Genomic DNA, 23,462 nt, shown 5'->3' with positions numbered 1-23,462 from the left:
TTGGAAAGGTAGGTTGGGATGCAGATTGGGTAGGGTTTTCAAGAAAGTTAAAAGGTAAATGTAATTATTTGTAAATATTCACTCTAAAAGATTCCATGGTAAAAATCAACAGAAGCCGAGTTTTCCAAAGAATATGTGAACAACAGTAGACCCAACATAGATTGTATTTAGCCAGATATTTTCTGGATTAAAAAAAGGCCATCTGTGGGTCTGCCAATGAAAAAATGATCAAGTGCCACAGTAAAAATATCAACATAGCTACACTTTGCTTCGTTAAACACTGATTACCATTGACAAGTGAACCAAAATATTGGCCTTTCCAAATGGCGTGGTGTATAAAATTTCTGAAGCAAAAATCAGAAATTTGATCTTTAATGCAAAATCAGATATATAGAAGGCATCTGCTAGTTTTAATGTTTTGTCACAAGCACAGAATAAGGGGCTGCTTTCGAAATAGGAAACTGACATTTGCAAAGTACTTTTTACCATGGACACTATCAAAGTCCTGGATGAAATTAATGGTTCCATTCATCTTTTGCACATCAAGAGAATGTTGGAAATATGAAATGATTAAGAGGCTGAAAGTAACTCCAAGGTCTTTCAGGTTTTGTCCTTAATTTGGATGTAAGGAGAAAGAGAAAGAGATGTAAATTGCAAGTCAGAGCAGGAAACTTTGCTACTTTTGTTTTCTCTGGCAAAACGCTTCTGGCAAAGAAATTGAAACCAAAATTAAAATGAGTCCTTGATAATTCTGAATTGACTATTTCTGACAGGATACAGAAGATGAATTGGCAGAGTAAATGCAAACCATGTTTTTTTTCCTATATATCCAGAGAATGCTATTTTATCTTAGATTTGGAAAGACATTGAAGGTCATATCATATGATAATGGAAGGTGAATCTATCTATATTCCATCCTTTTTCATCTAAAGGAGTTGCCCTTTAAATAGGCTTTTAAAGATGACCATGTGTAACATTGTTACAAAGAAATCTATTTCCTCTTTGTGATCAACATACTATTTATAGAGATATTCCATTATACCCTAAAGTATAGAAATTTAACTTTTATAAAATTTTTAGAATTCATTGCCAAATTTATCTTTGCATTGTCTGAAAAATATCTATGTAGTCAATTAAAATATAGAAGAAACTACAACATAAACCTACTTAAGATACTTCTTTCTAGAGGTTTAGAATTATCATTTACTTATAAACAGAAAAATGTTCCATTCACATGAGCCTTATGCATGCAGTGAAAAAGGTTTGAAGAGCCTTAAATTAGCAATACTTTATTAGCCGTTAGCTTGTGTTATAGTATTACTTGAGAAGATAGTAACTCTTTAACATATTTTTTATTTCAATCTCTTAAAAATGTTCTAGCATTTATAAATTTCATAAATTCAATTTGACTATACTTTCAAGTTAATTTATTTGGCTCAATTTCATTGTATCATCCAGCACAAAAATAACTTTTATTCACTAATATTAACTTCAAAATTAAGTTATTTTTTGAAATTGCTTGTAAAATGACAGCTTTAAAATGATCATTCCAGATGAAGAGATGAATACTCAATACTTGATTTAGTGATTGTGCCACCAAAGCCAATTAAATAAATGCTTGAGATCATTTTATTCTTTTGAACAACATACACATTTAATATATTGAAAATCAAAGTTGGAGTTTAATGAAGGAAGCCATTTAGATGTAAACACTGGCTTGATTCTGATGCCTGGGGATCTGAGCAGTCTGGCATGCAAAGCCAAGAAAACTCTGAACACTACATCCCTGTCAGTGGCCTCGAGGAACTGAAATAGTACAGAAACTTGACAAAGAACCCTGCTGCCCAGAGTTGCCAGCAGAAAAAACAGAATTCCACCTTATCTTATAGTACTGTCAAACCTTTCAAACATGTCCTCATGTTGACCAGTTATCTTTGACATGTATGGGGAGAAAACCAGTAAAATCTCATTAACAAGTTCACAAATACATAACCATTCAGAAAATGATTAATAATCTGAACTCATTTACCCACTGGGTATGTTTACATCTAAATAGGCCAATCAAAGAATTATGTTCACATCTTCAGCACATGGAAGTTCCTGTCAGAATAAAGCAATTACTGCACTATAGTTTTTAAAAGCCTGCTTTGGGCTACAAAAATGGCATTAGTCAATGGAGAAAGAGTCATTAAAAACAAACATACTGAGATTCCTTTGAATATTTATTAAATTTGAAATAAAATGTTGAAAGAAATGATCTACTTTGCATTTTAGGTATTCTGAAAAAAATGTAGTCATTTAAAATGTCAAGAACATAAGAAATGCTTGCTTTAAAATATTTGCCAATTATTTTCTACTTTTTGTTTATTTCCATGGCTTCTAGAGTTGGCTTGCTTTATAAAACCCAGTGCAAAAGGGAGTTGGGGGAGAGGAATTCAATTCATTAAATTGTGGAAGATACATTTCTGCACATAGCACAGAGAGATTAAGTTCATAAGGACACACACTAATTATATCAGTTACTGATGCATAGTATGAATGATATTTATATTATCTTATATAGATGAATATACTTATTGTACTGTACAAATTGGGATGTCAATTATATTTTTTATTAAAATATAAATTTATTCCATACTAGATCTTTTACTTTTCAACACAGGGCCTTACTTAACCAAAAAGTCTCAGAAAGTCTCAGAGCTTTTTATTATAAGAGAACGGGCAGGGGGCGGGGGAGAGAGAGAAAGATAGGAGGAGTGTATTTGTGAACACTAAGGAAGAAAAATTGTCTGTTATTTTACTATGTAGTGTTCACTTCTGTGGAAAGCTGCTGAGAGGTTAAGTAATATGGAAATAGGAAATGGTGAAAAGTCCTTTAAAATTGAAACATGGAGGAAAATGTTGATAATTTTGAGGCAAATATATTGGGGGTTGATTGGGGTGAAAGATTTATTTAGAGGAAGAAGAGGGAGGTAGTTAAGGATGGAATTGTATTCTGAATTGGGAGAAATTAATTAGCATATGTTTTAATGCTGATTGAAATGATGGAGATAGATATTAATGACATCGGATATCATTGGAGAACAGAAGAGTCTGTGAAGGAAAGTGTAGGAGTTAAGTCAAAACTACAAATGAAGGAGATATGACACAACATCCATTGTAACAGGATAGAAGAAAAAAAACATGGTAGGCTTATGGGTGGAAGGTTGAGGAGGGTTTTTTATATTTGATGGTTGCTATTTTCTAAATGAAGGCATTAGCTTATAATTTAGAATGATGGAGATCGAAGATGTTTAAAGAAGGAGAGTTGGTATCTCTTCCCTGACTTATAACCAAAGGGGAAAATGTACATGGATGACTGATATATCACTCCATGGTCCCTCCCTGCCTCTCCAACTGCAGCTTACATCAATCTTTCCCAGGACCACATTCCAGCCACACTGATTTTCCTCCTGTACTAGTATTTTCTTTCTGTCTTTGGATAGGACATAATTTTCTCCAATTCAGGGCTTTGGTAGACTAATCTTCCCCCCTGAAAATAATCTTCTACCACCGCTGGGCTTTCTATATCATTACCCTATTTTTTGTAATGCTATGCTTAATAGACAGTAAGTGCTCAGTATATATTTGTTCCCTGAATAACTAAGCTTTCAGTACTATCTTCTATTTCCCAAATGCTTATTTCTTTATTCAGTTTTTGTCTGTCTTTCTTTCTAGAGCCCAATGGAATGTAAGCCTCATAAAACAAAATCTGCTTTGACATTTTTACTCATAACTAGAATAGCTCCTGGTACATAGAATGTTACCAATGCAAATCTGTTGACTAAATGAACAGTCCATTTCACAATGATTTTGCTAAATTTAAAGTGATACCAATCAGTTTAAAATAATCACGTGATTTTTTTTCCCCCATGATGACATCATTTTTCAGGTGTATAAGTCATCCAATACTGGGAAATTGCCAAGTGAGTGAGACACAGAGGGAGACAGGTTAGTTCACAGTATTTACTAGTATAATGAACTGATTATAATGACTGGGATACAGGTGTCAAGAGAGAAGGTAGAAAGTGATGACATCATTTTTCAGGTGTATGAGTCATCCAATACTGGGAAATTGCCAAGTGAGTGAGACACAGAGGGAGACAGGTTAGTTCACAGTATTTACTAGTATGATGAACTGATTATAATGACTGGGATACAGGTGTCAAGAGAGAAGGTAGAAAGTGAGACAGTTGTGATTAATGAATTGGTAAGGTCAATGTAACCAAAGAATTGTGATGTTAAAGGTAATCCAACAGGTGAGTCAAAGGAATAGAAAAAAATGTGGTTGGAAAGGGAGATATTTAAAATAGAGGTGACACAGTTTCTGCTAATGATAATGTGAGAGTGTACCTTGCATCCAAGGAAGTGAATGACTGAAATGAAGTTAAAAGAAAACATTCATTGGAGGTAAAGAAATAAAGAAAATAAAAACAGGGATGTTTCACTTACCTAAACATTAATGTCATGAGAATGAAAACAGGAGTAAGGATGCAGGGAAAGACTATATTTTTTTTCAGTTAATGTAAAGAATGAGTAAGAGGTCAAGATAAAAAGACATAAAGGAGGGAGTAGTGGGTAACTAAGATGAATGACATGACTTTTAAAATAATGACTTTTGCTGCCACTAGTATTTTGATTTTTAAATGTTTGCTTCATAAAGAAGCTAAAATAATATGGAAGTTGCAATTGTGAGCTAGCAGGACAAATGCTTGTCCTTTGACTTATAACATAGGAGATAGGAAATTAGAACAAAAAATGAATAAAAGAGATGGTGTAGGCAAGATTTCTGTGGTATATAAGGCATGGGGACTAGGTTTTGAATGAAGATTATCACGACACATTCTTGGATTGGGATAAACTAATTTGTTTTCTTTACAAAAGCATTGAACAGAAAACAGAAACTCGGTGTCCATCGCTTTTCACAGTGTCCTCAAATCTAGAACTTGCAAATCATGAACAGGAATATAATTGCTGTTTCTGAATCAAAAGTTGGTTATTTTGTTCTTGTTTGCTACTTATCTAAATCCACTCCAAGCAGAGAATATTAATGTCAGGCACATGCTGAGCCTCAATAAATTTGTGTTCAATGAATAATTACCATTTAACATTTTCTGTTATTTCTTGATTACTTATTTCTTTACTTTCAAATACCACTAAAGAGAGAAAATGCACATTTTCCCAACTAGTCCCAAAATATTGTTTTTCAACTATTTTCATACACCAATAACTCCTTATCATGTAACAGATGCTGTTTCTGCTTTGTGATATGTCTGCCTAATTCTGCTAAAATTGCTATCCATCATCAATTCTAGGAGCCCCATGGCATCTTGTGACATTTGAAGATCAATTGCTGCTATAGTCAATTATGAAAAGCTTTGTTTTAATGGTCCTATAATTGATATTGGTATTTTCTATTTTTAGAACTTACTCAGAATATCCAGATCATTTTGTTCAGGCACAATACAGAGACTAGTGTACATAGTCTCAGGAAACGATTTAAATGGCTCTATTTTCAAAGAACATTGTTTAAGATTTTTAAAATATGAGAATTGAGAACTATGAATTTTTCTTTTGTTGAGTACAATGGAAAAAATTGACTTCCTTTCTAATGTTTTATGATTTAAAAGTCTTCTTTCTGAATGAAATAAGCTCTAAGAAAGACAGTGCATATCATTTTTTAATGCTTTCCTGTGTCTTTCAGAAAACTGGACTAGAAAAGCTTTGGGTTTATGGAATGATTCTCTGAATTATATTTATGGTACAGGGTAAAATTAAACCCAAAGTATAATCATTCATAGGCCTTGCTATGATGTGACATTCTAGTCTCTGTCAAGAATTAAACAGTATTTTTTTAAATATTTGGTGTATTCATATGTAATAAATGCAAGCTTTCTGTTGTTTTGATTTAGAAGTAATATGACATAGTGAAAACCAGAAGTGGTGAGGTTTGAATATTGGGTACATGATTTCATCAAATATTTTTTAACTACCAAGCACTATCTTAAAAGTGCAGTGACAATGTAGAAAAAAAATGGTGACATGACTTCTGCCAGGAGGAATTTACAATTTATGAAAAGATACACATGAATAGCAAAGAAATAAAATAACAATTGTAATATAACAAATTATGTGGGTACATGTTAGGGTTGCCAGACATAATATAAGCTTCCAGTTAAGTTTAATTTCAGATAAGCAATGAATATTTTTAGTATAAGAATGTCTCAGATATTGTATGGGAGAAATGCAAGATAGGCTAAAACAGGCAATTTTAGCACATGTGGAAAATGGATCCAATCTAAGGAAGCCTTCACCAAAGATGTGCCATCCAAATGGAGAAGAAATTAGCCAACTAATAAATGAGAATTGTAGGTAAAGAAAACAGCACATGCAAAGACCAGAAGATAAAGAAGAGTAGAGTGTGTTTGGAGGACTGTAGTAGGTTCAGTAGGCATGCAAGGAGAGAGGAGAAACAGGGGATTGAATAGTTAAGATAGGCTCTATCATGCACAGACTAATAACTATGTTAAGGGCATTTTCATGTATTCACATTTAATTTGTTTCCTTGAAATTTCACTTGGTTTACAGTATCTAGTATAAGTATATTTTGGGAGGGTCAGAGAAAATTTTGAATCCATATATAATATATGTGAGAAATGATTATTGTAAACAGGAGAGGTAGCAGTAATGTAAGAGGAGAGGAAGCAGAGAGAAGAAAACAAATTTAGGATCTATTTAAGAGTTATTAATAGGATTTTATAAGTGACTAGAGGCCCAGTGCAAAAAATTTGTGCATTTCAGGGGGTCCCTCAGCCTGGCCTGCATCCTCTTGCAGTCCGGAAGCCCTCAGGGGCAATTGGACATCCTTAGCACTGCTGCGGAGGTGGGAGAGGCTCCCGCCACCGCTGCTGTGTTCACCAGCCATGAGCCTAGCTCAGGGCTTCTGGATGAGCAGCGTGTCCCCTGTGGGAGCACACTGACAACCAGGAAGCAGCTCCTGCGTTGAGTGTCTGTCCCCTAGTGGTCAGTGTGCATCATAGCGACCGTTCGTTCCACCATTCGGTCGATTTGCATATTAGCCTTTTATTATATAGGATCATATGAGGGAAATAAGGTGGATTGAAGGGTTAGGAATAACACCTATATTTTTAGCTTATCATATTGGAATATTAAGGTTGAATTCTCTAAACAAGGGAATATAGTAGAAAAAATATGTTGAGGCAGTGGCATTGTGATGAGGGAAAGTTTGTAGGGTATGAGGAGCATTTTTAACAATCAAGAGGAAATTTCTAGTAGGTAATTGATTATGTGTCAGTGAAGCCCAGAGATCTGGATTTCAACAATAAATTGGGGTATTTTTAGTTTGTACATAGATGTTCCTCAAAGTGTAGTTCTATATGACCTGTATCAAAATGACCATGAGTTCATGGTCAAAATCCTGTGCCCCCTGCCCAGCCTGCATGGCTCAGGGATTGAGCATAGACCTATGAATCGGGAGGTCATGGTTCTATTCCCAGTCAGGGCACATTCACCTAGTGTGGGGCATGCCTGAGGCAGCCAATCAATTATTCTCTCTCATCATTGATGTTTCTATCTCTGTTTCCTTCTACTTTACTCTCTGAAATCAATCAAAATATATTTTTAAAAAAACATGTGCCCCAACCAAACCTACCACATCCTACTTTATCATAAGCACTCCAATGATTCGTATACACAGTCAAGTTTGATAATCCCTGAGAGAGATGATGGATGAAAGTGGCACCTTGATAATATCACTTACAGGAAGTATAGTATAGTAAGCGCACATTGTCCAGAATGATATGGAATACTACCAAACACACACACACACACACACACACACACACAGAAACAAAAAAGGAATCCCCAGAGAAATCACACAAAACAGATGAAGGTAGTGTTAGAGAAACCAAGGTTAGGTTGTGTAAGATTTTATGTTTCAATTTAAATTATAAAATACAGAGTATTAAAAGTTGCTTTTTACTTAGGTTTTATGCTACATGTTTCAGAGACTGCGTGTTTAACCTCTAAGTCTCCAGCACTGAGCACATAAGGTATATTCAATTTTTGTTGTTGTTTAATGAATGCATGCAAATGTTCAAGCTTTGATAATGACAAACTGTACTATTGCCATAAATAATACTTTGCCAGATGGAATCTCTTCTGAGGGAAGAGATACATTATAAAAATAACTTTGTAAAGTTTTCTATTAAATATCTGAGATAAATATAGTTTTCTAACTTTAAATTTTGTTCACATGTAAATATCCTAAAACGATGTCTATTGTATATATACATATTTGGAATGAGATCATCATAGCATTTGAACGGGCAAGAATTGTCATATATTTAAACTAAAATGGAATTATTTCTTTAGCTATTACTGGGTATAAGAAGAAATCATTTAACAAGCTGCTAATATGACTCTTTACAATGATTACTCTCTACTCTTTGATTTCCCCTGCGTTATAAATCTCTGTATTAGAGAAAAAAGTAGCAGCTTTTCAGGTATGCATTCGATGAGAGGGCATATATAACACGAGGCTCTCTATTTAAAACTCTTACTAGGATTCAATTTTTTAAAAGTAAAAAATAAAAAGGCATGTTATATCTCTGTCAATATATTAACACACCTAGCTTTTCAGTATTTTCTACTTCAATTTTGATTTCGTCACTCAGTGGTGTTTAATTCACCACTTCTATTTTAAATCCCCACACACATTTTCAATGCCACTGAAAGTTTAATTTGTATTTATCTGCATTATTTAGCACATGAAATTGTAGCATAAAATGATGAAGTAAATATAAGAAGGTTATAAAATTATTCCAATAAATATTCTAGATATCACAAGAAAAGAACTCCTGTGCTGAGAAGAAATATTCATGTAAATGAAACTTCCCTATGTATTAGTATTTCAGTCAAAAGAAATGACTTCTCCAACCCCCCTCAGATAGAAAATATGAATCTGCATTTAAATGAAAAAACGAATTCTAATTCAGATTTCAGCTACTGGGATCAACTAAAATAAATCAGGTGCTGGCTGAAAAGTTGCCTTTGAAGTTATATTGAATTTTACATATATGAACATTTAGATCTAATCTAAATATAAAATGCATCAAATTAATTCCCTCAATGAAATGTCTAGCCCATCTCTAATTTAGTCATTAAATACCTACTCCCCAAAATAGCTTAAAATGTTCACTTAGTGGTTTATTCTAGTCTCATTTTCAATATTTTATTTACATTCCCTGGTATTGTACAAAGAAAAACAATGTATGTTTTAAATAGCCTTCTATGTGAATCTTGATTTTGGGTATTATTTTTATAACTAGAGGCCCAGTGCACAGATTCTTGCACCAGTGAGATCCCTCTGCCTGGCCTGCGGGATCAGGCTGAAACCGGCTCTCCGACATCCCCCGAGGGGTCCCAGATTGTGAGAGGGTGCAGGTCAGGCTGAGGGACCCCATTGGTGCAAGATCAGGGCTTGGGAGGGACACTGGAGGTTGGCCAGCCAAGGAGGGACCACCGGAGGGCTCCAGGGCATGTCCAGCTCATCTCACTCAGTCCCAATTGACTAGACCACAGCAGCAAGCTAACCGATTGATTGTCTGCCCCCTGGTGGTCAGTGAACATCACAGTGAGCGGTTGAGCGGTCTTAGCATATCATTAACATATTACACTGTGATTGGTTGAATGGATGAGTAGATGACTGAACACTTAGCATATTAGGCTTTTATTATATAGGACTAGAGGCACGGTGCACAAAACTAATGCACGGGGGGGAGGTGCGTCCCTCAGCCCAGCCTGCATCCTCTCCAATCTGGGACCCCACGGGGATCAGGCCTAAACGGGCAATCAGAAATTCCTCTCACAGTCTAGGACTGCTGACTCCCAACTGCTCACCTGCCTGCCTGCCTGATTGCCCCTAACCACTTCTGCCTGCTATCCTGATCATCCCCTAACCACTCCCCTGCCAGCCTGATCAACACCTAACTGCTCCCCTGCCAGCCTGGTCGCCCCCAACTCCCCTCCCCTACAGGCTTGGTCACCCCCAACTGCCTTCCCCTGCAGGCCTGGTCCCCCCCAACTGCCCTCCCCTGTGGGCCATCTTGTGGTGGCCATCTTTGACTTCATGGGGGCGGCCATCTAGAGTGTTGGAGTGATGGTCAATTTGCATATTACCTCTTTATTATATAAGATTTGTTTACTGAAAAATAATCTTCTGGAAACCAGTAAAATAGTAATGAAAAACTACACTTGAAGGGCCTCATATAAAAAGACACTATGTCTGTACTATTAGTATGCCTACTTCAAACTCAATCCAGATATCAGTCAATTTAGAAATTATCCTCAACTCATAAAACTTCCACAATTATAGGATTCCATGAGAGTTGGGATGCTATTTTCTTTACTACTTTATCTCCTTTCAAAAAGACAATTCAGCATTTTGAAAGCATTATATAAAAGTGAGTTTGGTGCCTGGCCAGGGTGGTTCAGTGGTTGAGTGTCGACCTATGAACCAGGAGTTCAGGTTAGATTCCCAGTCAGGGCACATGCCCAGGTTGTTGTCTCAATCCCCAGTGTGGGTCTTGCTGGAGGCAGGCGATCAATGATTCTCTCTCATTATTGATGTTTCTATCTCTCTCTGTCTCCCTTCTTCTCTGAAATCAATAAAAATAGATTTTTTTTTTTAAAGTGAGTTTGAGCCCTGGCTTCTATGCTCAGTTGGTTGGGTGTTGTCCATGCACCAAAAGGTTTCTGGTTCAATTCCCAGTCAGGGCACATGCCTGGGTTACAGGCTCAATTTCTGGGGTGTGCAGGAGGCAGCTCACAGATGAATATCAATGTTTCTCTTTGGCCTTTCTCCCTTCTCTCTCGCTAAAAATTGATTTAAGTGAGATTTTGATAAATTAAGTAATAGTTAGCTCAGAATTTTCCCAGAATTCAAAATGTTAAATTAACATTGACTAGTAACTCACAATGTATTAGAAATCAAAAGTAGAAGGAACCTTGGGAATAATGGTTGACTCTCTGCCTCTTGCACAGGAATCAGACATGTCTTTATAGCAGGGGCTACATTTAGTAAACTCCATGTTCTCTCTTCCAGCTACAAAATGCTGAGCACATGTGTAGTGCTCAATATTTCCTGATTGAATCACATTTGGAATTAGTGACTGCCTCTTCTGAGCTCCCACTTGTGTAACAATATTACATAATTATGCTTTCACAATCTTTGAGCATGCTGTTCCCTCTCCCTGGAATGCCCTGCCCTCTACTCTTCACTTGGTAAATATCCAATCATCTCATGCCACTTTGCATCCTTTGGCAGAGTTAATATTTAAGTTCAGTTCTTTTTTCATAATGTTGACTGGTTGCTAAGAAGCGGATGACCCTCCAGCTTTAACATGTGCCAGCCCCTTTTGAATCTATGTGAGGTACTGAGACTTACACCCAACAATGGGATAGGAGCAGCTTGATGTGACCTCCCGCTGACAAAGTGGTTAAGTGTGAAGGGATATGCTCCCACCCCACCCCGTATTCTTTCTTCCATATCTGTAGTATGGATTTCGAGGATCTGAGCACTTAGGTAATTGCAGGTTCACAAGAAGAAAAGGCCCTCATTCAAATGTATGCCATGCACCAATCAGAAAATATCATTTATGTTTTATGTATTCAAGAAATAAGTGTTCATTGTGTAAAGTCATTATATTCTTTGTTGTTAAAGCAGCTAGTGCTACCTTAACTGATGGGTGTGACATCTTAGGAAAGTCTTCTCAGTCCCTCTTATTAAAAGAAACTTACTTATGTGTATCAAGCAGACACTTGACCAAAGTGTTAATCTACAAAGGCACTATGCATCACTGGAATTACATCAATTGAATAAAACCTCCTCTCAGGAAGAGGACTTATGTGAATAGAAGGAAAATTAAGTTTAAGCTACTTTGGGTGGGGATGGTCAGCAGGAGGCTATGGACAATATTAACAAGGAGTAAAAGTCCCTAAAGCAATGGTAAGAATGGTAGTTCTGATTAATTGTATTTTTCTGTGTGTTTTTCATTTTTTGGGGGGTGGAGGGGTAAGGGTGCAAATTTGGGGTCTGGGCAATGCAGAGAACAAATGTTGCCCCAAGCTGGCTGGTTTGGCTCAGTGGATAGAGCGTCGGTCTGCGGACTGAGGGGTCCCAGGTTCGATTCCAGTCAAGGGCATGTACCTTGGTTGCGGGCACATCCCCAGTGGGGAGTATGCAGGAGGCAGCTGATCGATGTTTCTCTCTCATCGATGTTTCTAACTCTCTATCCCTTTCCTTTCCTCTCTGTAAAAAATCAACAAAAAAATATATTTAAATAAATAAATAAATAATGTTGCCCCAAATTCCTCCAAAACAGATCTTGTGCAGCACTCAGTCTCAATGCAGGTTATATATTGAATAAACATTTTGCTATCATCTCCTTGAAGTTGTGCCAAATTTTTGGCCTGGCAAAGGATTCATTTGACTAATTGTGGCTTTATTTCTGATGTACTATGTGATATGTCCATCATAATATTATTACAAATACAAATAAGTGCTTTTTCTATCTGTGTAAGACACAGATTTAGAAACAGTACATAGCATATTTTCTGGAACACAGTGAGTTCTGAAGTAATGTCCTATAGTGATTAAGCATTTGGTCTTTAGAACAATAAAAAGATTTCTTTCCCCCTGTTTCCAGCCCTTTTATCTGAGACCTTGAGGAAATTGCATACATCCTCATTTTTCACTTTATAATAACAGTACTCGCCTCACAGTGTTTAATAAAATTCAAATGAGATCATTTAAGTGCTTGACGTACTGAATGCTACTTTATAAACTACCAATACATGTTAGCTAGCCATAATTAGTATTATTTCCTGAAGACATTTTATGGTCTTCAAACTGAATTCTATGTTAAAAAAATTTTTATAGTTGAAATATGTATTTAAAAACCTTAGTCTTTTCTCCTATCGTCTTTATAAATTAATATAAATTTATAAAATGGGCTTTTACTGACCTTCACAAAGTAAAACCTGATATCAGAAGTGATCATGGTATCTTTGAGTTTGGTTTCTGAAGAAAAGGAATCTAGATGACACACCTGTCACAATGACCTATGCTGAAAAGATGGGCTGCACGCTTCTGCCATCAAGTTTCTTACCATATTTGGGCAAATTATTTAACCTTCCTAAAAAAGTTTGCTCCTCCAAAAATGGCAATCAGAGAAATAACTCTCCTCAAAATTTGGCTTAAAGGAAAAACTAATATGAGTAATCAAAGTATTTTTTGAATATAAAATGTCAGGTAATGTTCAGCTATCAAGAAGAGACAACTCTTACAGGTGTATGTTTTCATTTCTCATCACCACCTGCTACAGTGATTATCAGGAAAAGTGAGTTGATTGATTAATAGTTGATTGATTGATTGACCACTTCATTACATTAATCTAGAAGTGGGAAAAATAGGATCTTCTATCTCACCTGAAAGACATCTGCATCAAATCCTCCTTCACTTTACAGTGTAAAAGTGTGCTTATGTTAAAGTGCCTCATTTACAGGATAAAATAGCTCCCTGCCGAAGAAGAGAAGAGCAATGTGACATAATTACTCTTGGCTCGGAAGCCTACTATTAGTTTATTCAATGACTTTCCCAAATGGTGCTGGAATTTGACAGGAAACATTTTTGTTAGAAAAAGCATCGTTCAACTTATGTGAAATATAGACACAGAAGAAAAATATGAACGGTGAAAATAAGCCTACATTTAATAGTGACAAAGTGCTTGCCACATATATTCCTTAGGTTTCAAGTTCCTGGTTTTATTTTTAGGTTGTAAGTGATACACAATATCACAATACTTTCTGAGATAAAATCAGTGGACCTCTTTGCCTAGATTATAAAGCCAGTTACCCAGCAATCCGGACCTCTTCAACTAGGGCAAGAAAAGGGTACCTCATTCAAGAGTCAGAGCATGGCAGAACCTGGAATTAACCTAAGACTATACATATATAGTCTTAGAATTTTGTGCACCGGGCCTCTATATATACATTAGAGGCCCAGTGCACAAAATTCTTGCATGGAGGTGTGTGTCCCTCAGCCCAGCCTGCACCCTCTCCAATCTGAGAACCCTCGAGGGATGTCTGACTGCCCGTTTAGGCCCCATCCTGGTAGGATCGGGTCTAAATGGGCAGTCAGACATTCCTCTCACAATACAGGACTGCTGGCTCCCAACTGCTCGCCTGCCTGCCTTCCTGATTGCCCCTAACTCCTTCTGCCTGCCAGCCTAATTACCCCCTAACCACTCCCCTGAGAGCCTGATTGATGCCTAACTGCTCACTGGCCAGCCTGTTTTCCCCTAACTGTCATCCCCTGCAGGCCCAGTCCCCCCCAACTGCCCTCCCTTGCAGGCCTGGGTCCCCCCAACTGCCCTTCTCTGCAAGCCTGGTTGCCCCCAACTTCCCTCCTCTGCCAACCTGGTCACCCCTAAGTGCCCTCCCCTGCTGGCTATCTTGTAGTGGCCATCTTGTGTCCACATGGGGGCAGCCATCTTGTGTGTTGGAGTGATGGTCAATTTGCATATTACTCTTTTATTAGATAGGATAGAGGCCTGGTGCATGGGTGGGGGCTGGCTGGTTTGCCCTGAAGGGTGTCCCGGATCAGGGTGGGGGCTCCCTTAAGGCACAGGTGGCCTGGGCAAGGGGCCTGTGGTGGTTTGCAGGCTGGCCACGCCCCCCAGTGACTCAAGCAGAGGCCCTGGTATCTGGGATTTATTTATCTTCTATAATTGAAAATTTGTAGCTTTGAGCAGAGGCCAGGGCAGATGGAAAGCTTGGCTTCCTCCAGCGCCAGGGAAACCCAAGCCTCCTGCTCGCTCCATGGCTGCAGCCATTTTTGTTGGGATTTATTTATCTTCTATAATTGAAACTTTGTAACCTTGAGCGGAGGTCAAGGCAGGCCAGGAAGCTTGGCTTCCTCCATCTCCGGGGCAACCCACGCCTCCTGCTCAATCCAGCTCCATGGCTGCCGCCATTTTTGTTGGAATTTATTTATCTTCTATAATTGAAACTTTGTAGCCTTAAGTGGAGTCCAGGGCCAGCCAGGGTGTGCGGGAAGCTTGGCTTCCTCCATTGCCAGAGAAACCCAAGCTTCCTGCTCGCTCTGTGGCCACAGCCATCTTGGTTGGGTTAATTTGCATACTTGCTCCTGATTGGATGGTGGGCGTGGCTTGTGGTTGTAGCAGAGGTACAGTCAATTTGCATATTACTCTTTTATTATATAGGATATATACCCTAATATGCAAATCGACCGAACAGCAGAACGCTATGACTCGCACTTGCAGACAGCGCCTGGGAAGGCATATGGGCATTCTTTAAATTATTGTCAGCTGAATTCAAGGCTATAGGCAGAGCCACATCTTGGATACACATTTACCAAAAAGGCGGATGTGTTATCAGCATTGACTCTTACCTTTGCCCAGGTGTCCCAGAGTGGGACTTTGATATGTAAATCCAGTCAAGCACCAGGAATGCTCTGGCCTACTCAAGAAGCAAATAATCTCCTTTGATTCTAACTTTTGGTGAAACTCCCTCGTATTTGGGATATAAAATAAATTCACTGGATTGGCTCTGGGTCATTGTCTCTCCAGCAGAAGAGGGCAGTGGTCCCACCCAGTTCCCAGCTTTTTCCTTCCATTTTGTGTCTTGTCTCTTTCTTTCTTTTATTTCTCAATCCCCAGCTGCCTCCACTCAGAATGGGTTCATCTCTCTTTCCATGCTGGACGTGGAAAAGAGAGACCCCTGCCATAGCACTGAACACCAGGGGGCAGGTGCTCAATGCAGGATCTGCACCTTGGTGGTTAGTGTGCTCCGACAGGGGGAGCACCGCTCAGCCTGAAGCCAGGCTCACGGCTGGCAGGAGCCTCTCCTGCTTCTGCTGCAGGCCGGCAGTAAGGAGTGAGGGGTCCTGGACTATGAGTGGGTGCAGGCTGGGCTGAGCCACTCCTGCCCCCACAGTGCATGAATTTAGTGCACCGGGCCTCTAGTATACATATATTAATTATTATTATTATTGATTTCATAGAGGAAGGGGGAAAGTGTGAAATAGAAACATCAATGATGACAGAGAATCATTGATCGGCTGCCTTCTGTATGCCCCATACTGGGGATTGAGCCTGCAATCCAGGTATGTGCCTTGACCAAAAATTGAATTGTGACCTCCTGGCTCATAAGTCAATGCTCAACTGCTGAGCCATACTGGCCAGGCTTATCCAACATTTAGAGTGTTGTATTTTCAGTGTAAGATGCAAGTAAGATGTCTGAAAACAGTTCTCAAAGCCATAAAAGCAACAAATATGTCAACATGAGATTCCTATAGATTCTTAGTAGACAGGAATATACTAACATAGTTTATGGTTCAGGTGTGTGCAAGTTCAATACCTCTTTATGGAGGCAGTATAAATTAGTCCAAATTTTGGATTTGGGGGTCACATGCCCATTGGTTTAAATCCAGTTTTATAACTTGCCAATAATGACTTTGGACAATTAAGTTAACCTCCCCAAGTCACATTTTCTTTATCTATAAAGAGAAAATAATAGAACCTAACTCTTGATTTATGAAAATTAAATGATTAGATGATAAAAACTTTCTCTTAAGGATGGTATATACCAATCCTTGACACATTATTCTTATTGATATGATTGTTTTTATCAGGACAGAGAAGGCACAGGGCATAGCCTGGTAGTTGTCCATGTAGGTAAATTAATGATAACATTTACTGGGACATCAAAGGAATCCAGCAACAGTGCTTTAAGGACTGACAAGTGCCAAAGAGAACAATTTGGTTTATCAAAGCAGGGACTTGAGTTTGAATGAAAGCAGTCATGTGTACAGGACAAACAATTACAAAACTGACTTACAAAAAAGAGGATCCCAGGGGTATAAGAGGTGCTAAATCTTTATTTCCTTTTCATTTTATGGATGGAGAAGTCATATGGTATAGACATGTAATTGACTTGCCCATAATTATACAGTAAATATTGGGTCCAGGATTTCAAACTAGTCCCAAGAAGATATTCCTGACTACTGTGTTTTACTGCCCACTGTGATTAATGGTAAAACTAAGAAATTACAGTTATGGAAATTAAAGGGATAACAAATATAAAGCTGCTAGCACAAGTCTAGTATGGGAACAAATGTGGCTGTTCATAATATCTGCTTGAAATGGAACATACATTTAAGAGTTTTAGTCATGTGAAGGCTCAAACGATACAGAGAGGGATATATATGAAATAAGAACATAATAACAAAAACTATTCTACTAATATTGTTACATTTTCAGCAGCAGATTGCTAAAGATAATACTACTACAATAATAATAATGTGACTGGTACATTAATATAAATATATTGCTCCCCAAAAAGTAAAGAGGGGATGTTAGCCCTAATTAGCTTCATTGTCTATTCTGTTAACCTCATTTAAAATATAAATTTATAAATTGGATGATGGCCACAAGTTGGTTAGCATGGTAGTTAAACGCATGTCACATATTGCTTAGAGGAGACTTAATATGAGCAACATTTTTGAAGAATTGAAAAAAATGAACAAGAATTTAACCTATTCTATTTTACTTCAAGGGAAATCTTCAAAGCTAAGTATTGGAATTTACTTATATAACAATGTGTCTTTAATAAAGGGTTTCTGAAAACTGTAAATAATAATTTTAAAACTTGCTAGTAGTATGTATACTTTGATTTTAGTTATTGACAGTATAAGATTACCAGGCATGTTGAGATAGTCTATAGGGGGCTAGGGAGGATGATATAGAGGAAATTCAAGCAGATATCACTTTATGACTTTTTCCTAATTTCCATCATCAGTCCCTAATTTAACCAACCAACCTTATCTACCTAAATCTCTAAAGATAAAAAAGCACAAAATAGCTCATTTTATCATCAAATTAACATGGAACTGATTAGAAATACATACATATATGTAATATATCAGTGATATAACAGAAATGCTTTTCTTATACAGAGAGAAATATTTTGAAAGATTCTACAAGGTGCCTTACAACAGCCCAGAGGAGCACCCAGGACTTTTAGTTGATCACTTCCTCCATCAGAAACACTCACTTAGTTGCTTTCAAGAAGGTATGTACTCTGGATTATCTTTTACCTCCCTGTCTGCTTCATGTTGCGCCTTTTGCTAGAATCTTTTCCTCTTCCTTGAATTCTATATTTTGAGGTTCTCCAAAACTCAATTTTATTTTTATGTCTATTTACACCTGTCCTAAGTGACCTTATCTGTTTGAAGTTTGAATTTCTATTTCTACACTGATGGCTCCCAGCACAGCCCCGGTTTCTCCCTCTCCTGTGAGCCTATTTGACAGTGACATACGGATGTCCAAGAAATATTTCAAACACAGCATTTCCAAAAGAGAACTCTTGATTTTTCCTAACCTCTCCATTGTCTCCCAGTTTTCCCCATTCTGAAATGGCTTCACTATTCACTCAGGTTATTTGGCCCAAAATTCAGGGATCATCCTTTATGTTTCCGTATAATCACTACATCTTATCCATTGGCAAGTCCTTTTGACTCCAGCTTCAAGTCAGACCTTGACAAGCACATCTGACGACTCTATCATCATTCTGGTCAAGCCACTGTCATCTCTCATATTGATTATTGCAGCAGACTGTTATCCCTTGCTTCATTTTATACCCCCTATTACCAATTTTACACACAGCAACCAGAATAATATATTAAAAATAAATCAGATTATGTCCATCTGCTCAGAAACTCCCAAGACTGAGGAGGAAATCTGAACTCTTTATCACATTCTACATACATGACCCCATGTGACCTAATTATTGCTTATCTCCCTGACCTTTTCTCATGACATTCTTCATCTTATTCTTCCCTAACCACACTCACCCTTAATCTGTTCTTTCTGCTTGCAATACAATTTATTCACTTAGATCTTCAAAATGCTCACTCCTTCCCTTCATCCCTATCTTTTCTCAAAGTTAATGCTTCAGAAAAGCCATCTGTTGATTGTTTAAAAGAGCACACCATTACCAAACTCCAGTGTGTAACCTTCTGTCACCTTACCCTTGTTCATCTGCTTGTTAGCACTTATTATTGCCTGAATGCATTTAGTTATAAATTGGCTGTTTTCTATCTCTACCACTAGGACACTAGAATGCAAGGCCCATTAACACAGAAAGAATTTTCTCTTTGTTTATTTGTTTTAAACCCTATTATATGTCTAAACTTTAGAATAGTGGTTGGCATATGGTAAAAATAAATAAAAGAATTAAAAAGCAAATGAAATTTAATGTTACACAAACTCATATCGTATACTACCTAAAGGGCTTATGTTAATAAAAATCAGGATAGAGAAAGTATTGTCTTCAACCATAAATAGTGCCTTAGTGTATTTCAAAGGACTGCATTAGTGTGAGAATTTGAAAATATACCCTTGCTGAAATCAGATAATGACATTTCCAACAGAACAGGAACAGTGCTCAGAACATGACACAAGCCCAAACCTATGAAGCCATTCCCCTCACCTCTCTGGGAGGAGGGCTCAAAGTTCCCTGGGTGTTTCTGGTCATCCATGGCTGTTGGGTTTCAACGAAGTGGATATGCCACCATAATTCAGTGAAGACAGCTGTCACTGAAGTTAGGACACACTAATAGATGCACATCTAACACTTCCTTAGAATCCACCTGAAAAAGGCTAAATTGTTTGAGACACAAAATAAGTTTGTAATGAATCTGGTCTATAAAATTCAATTTAGTCTTATAAAACTTTATATTTATTTTTGAATTCTTGGCTTTTGAATTCTGAGCAGATTATATTTTTTACCTTGAAAATTTTGACTTTTAACATTTCTCCTACTGTCCATCAGCTTGCAGTTTCTCTAGTTTTGTCTGTCTACACATTAACCCCCTTTATCCATGGTTTCACTTTCTGCAGTTGCAGTTACCCATAGTCAGCCACCATCTGAAAACATATAACTAAAAAGTTCCAGAAATAAACAATTCATATGTTTTAAATTGTGAGTTGTTATGAGTAGTGTGATGAAGTCTCACACCATCCCACTTGGGATGTGAATCATCCCTCTGTCCAGCATACCCACACTGTATTTGTTACCTACCCGTTAATCATGTAGTAGCCATCTCTGTTAGCAGATCAGTTATCAGAGAGACAGAGGAAGACCACATTCAAATAACCTTTATGACAGGATATTCTTATAATTGTTCTATTATAGTATTAGTTGTTGTTGTTAATCTCCTGCTGTACATAATTTATAAACTTTATCATAAGTATGTATGTATAAGAAAAAACAAACAAACATAGGGTTTGATACTATCAGAAGTTTCAGGCATTCCATGGGTGTCTTGGAATGTGTCCTCCACAGACCAAGGGCAACTACTGCATGAAGAAGTCAATAGTGAGTGGACAGACATCTGGCCAATAAGTTTCATCCTAGAGTCAGATACTACGGTAGAGTTCAGTGCATTTCATTAGAGTGGTGTACTTTACATCAACTTAGCCCTGTGTCAACTTTTCAAAACCCTGTAAGAACTGGCCTTAATCATGTCTTTGTGTCCATTAGAACTACTGTGAGTTCTGTTTTGCCAGTCCATGCATACCTCCCCACTAAATTTGGTAATTTCACATTGGTGAAAGACAATTTCAGATTACTATGGACACTTTTTGGAACTTTCAACTATTAAAATGAATCTTCATTTGGAAAGAGCCTTAGAACCCAAAAAGAATGAAATCCTGACTTCGGTAGTCTGCATTCCTTAACCAGTATGAGGAGGCTTTCAAATATGATCCAAAGAGGAATATCTCTTCCCTGAAAGGCTCCCTAGAAAGGAACAAGGAAAGAGGCAATTTCAGTTCTACCTTTCCTATTTCTCACTTTTATCTTATCTCCACTTCTAACCACAAATTTAATTCAAATCAATGACTTCTGAATCTTTCATCCTCCTTTTCTCTTGAAACATTCATTAAAAATTTAAGTTACCCCTGAAGAACATTCCTGGTACAGGACTTCAACCTTAATCAACTACATATCTCTGTGACATTGTTAAGGAATTCCAAAATCCCCCAGCAGGGAGGAAAAAAGTTTTATTAAAATATTTAGACTTGCCTTGGGCACATACACTTGAGGCTTCGCTGACCTCTATAAATTAGTATATCTTTTGGTGGAGCCAGAAGATGCAAAAACTTGCCCTGGAAAGGCTAATTGCAGAACCCTGAGAAGGACTTGAAGGTTAATGAAATAAACTCTACTGAAATATTGAAGTGTACGGAAGTTAGGACAACCTATTTTAAGAACTATATTTAAGGTCTGGCTAAATAATATAAACTTCAGTTCAGTCTTACAAACAGCAAAATAGTGAATCCATAGGAGACTTCAGAGATCATTAATTAGTGCCTTCAGATAATATTCAGCCTTTGGCCTGAATGCTGACATTTCTACTACCCTCTCCAACATTTTTGCAGATGGCCTGAAACCAGGCATTGCTGATCTGATACGTGAAGAAAGATTAATTGCCCATTACTCCATTGTATGAACTTTAGCCTTGGCAGAATGCATTGACGAATATTTAAATAGAAAAAAAAATGAGCCCTCAACCTCAAAGTATGGATTTAAAAATAAGTGGTTGAATGGAGAACTGCCCCAATCTTAAGAAACATTAAAAAACCCATTTAACAAGACATTTGTTGGCTTTGTAGACAAAGGGGCCAATGCAAAATGAACTGTGCCATCTTAATAAAAAAAACAGCAAAGAACTAGAGGTGCTTGAGGGTTAGAAGGAGCTCCAAGGGAGACTATAACACCCAATTTCCAATGATTATGTTAAACCACCAAAGGGAAACATCTTTAATAATAACTTTCTAAATGGCAGAGTGGTTATTCTGCCAACTCTAAGGCCTACCTCTACCTGTAGACCTCTTTAGGAATCTTTAGACTACTGTAGTAGATTTTTAAAGTATCCCTCAGGCTCTCCCCCTAATCCTATGTGCAACAGTAATTATCAGCCCTCCTGTGAGTCAACGTTGTTTCTTTATGAAAACACAAACACATTTATTATTAAGAGATTCCTTTTAAATGTAACTATTAGCCCTGGCTGCTATGCTTCAGTTGATTAAGAGTCATCTAGTGTACCCAAGGGTCATGGGCTTGATTTCTGGTCAGGGCACATACCCAGGATGTGGGTTCAAACCCAGGTCAGAGTGTTTATGGGAACCAACTGATCAATGCTGATCAATGTTTCTCTCTCCCATTGATGTTTCTCTCTCTCTCTCTCACCCCCCTCTCCTTCCTCTCTCTCTAAAATCAATTAAAAAAATGTCCTCAGGTGAGGATTTAAAAAATAGTTTATAAAATGTAACTATTAAATCAAGTGTTTTCCAGACGGACTGTTTTCTGAAATACCTGACATCTCCTGTCTCTTGTATCCAACATATACTAATCGTTTTCAAATGAATGTTTGGTTTTCAGTCCTGTGTAATTAACCCAATCCCAACTTGAGGAATTACTTGAGGTCTTGGATAGCCCCTTGGCTAAGAAATCCACTGATACCTTAAAAATATTATGGACTGACCTATGTAAGTAATAAATAATTCACCAAGCTTTTACCCAATCTTGCTCAATATCCTTTGAAGCTGTAAAGCAAGGTATAGACTGGTTCTACTGTGGAATATTTGTCAAAGAGGGACCCTTTTATTCATTGTTTTAGCAACTGTATTATTGTTGCATTTCTTGTAAAAATACTAATATACATAGACATATATTTTTGGTTAAGATCTTAGTGTTATAAATAAAATGTGATACACTATTTCCCACTGGTTCCAAACTCAAATATTATTTTGTTCTCAGTACTACCTCAAGCCATACTATTGTGTACTTATACTATTTCCTTCTACTATCCCTCTAGATCTCAACAGTAAATATTTATTTGTCTTGTCACAGGAAAATCAGCAATATGCAAGGTCTATTACTATATATCAATAATTTACAGAAGCCCTCTTCTACTTTTCTTAATCAAGACCTAAAGTTTATAAAATTTCCTATGACTTTCCTTTTTTACAATGTGTACATAATTTTTTGTGAAACCAATAAGACAAAGTTCAGAAAAGTTTCCCATCTACTTATTAAAAGCATTAACCCAGAAGTCCTCCAATGATAAATTACAATTCTAACAAGTGCATCATTAAGAATACCCCAAAAAGGTAAATCTCTAATTTCTAAGAGATTACCCATTCTAGTATTTTTCTAGATCAAATCTAAAATCAATAATGGGAAATTTTATCACTCGTATTGAAGGTGTTGGGTACAACTTTTTTCTGAGCCGGCATTGCACTCATAAAATTGAT

The sequence above is a fragment of the Plecotus auritus genome (assembly GCF_963455305.1).
Source record: "Plecotus auritus genome assembly, chromosome: 2".
Taxonomy (NCBI): Eukaryota; Metazoa; Chordata; class Mammalia; order Chiroptera; family Vespertilionidae; genus Plecotus; species Plecotus auritus.
Note: the sequence above shows the minus strand (reverse complement) of the source record.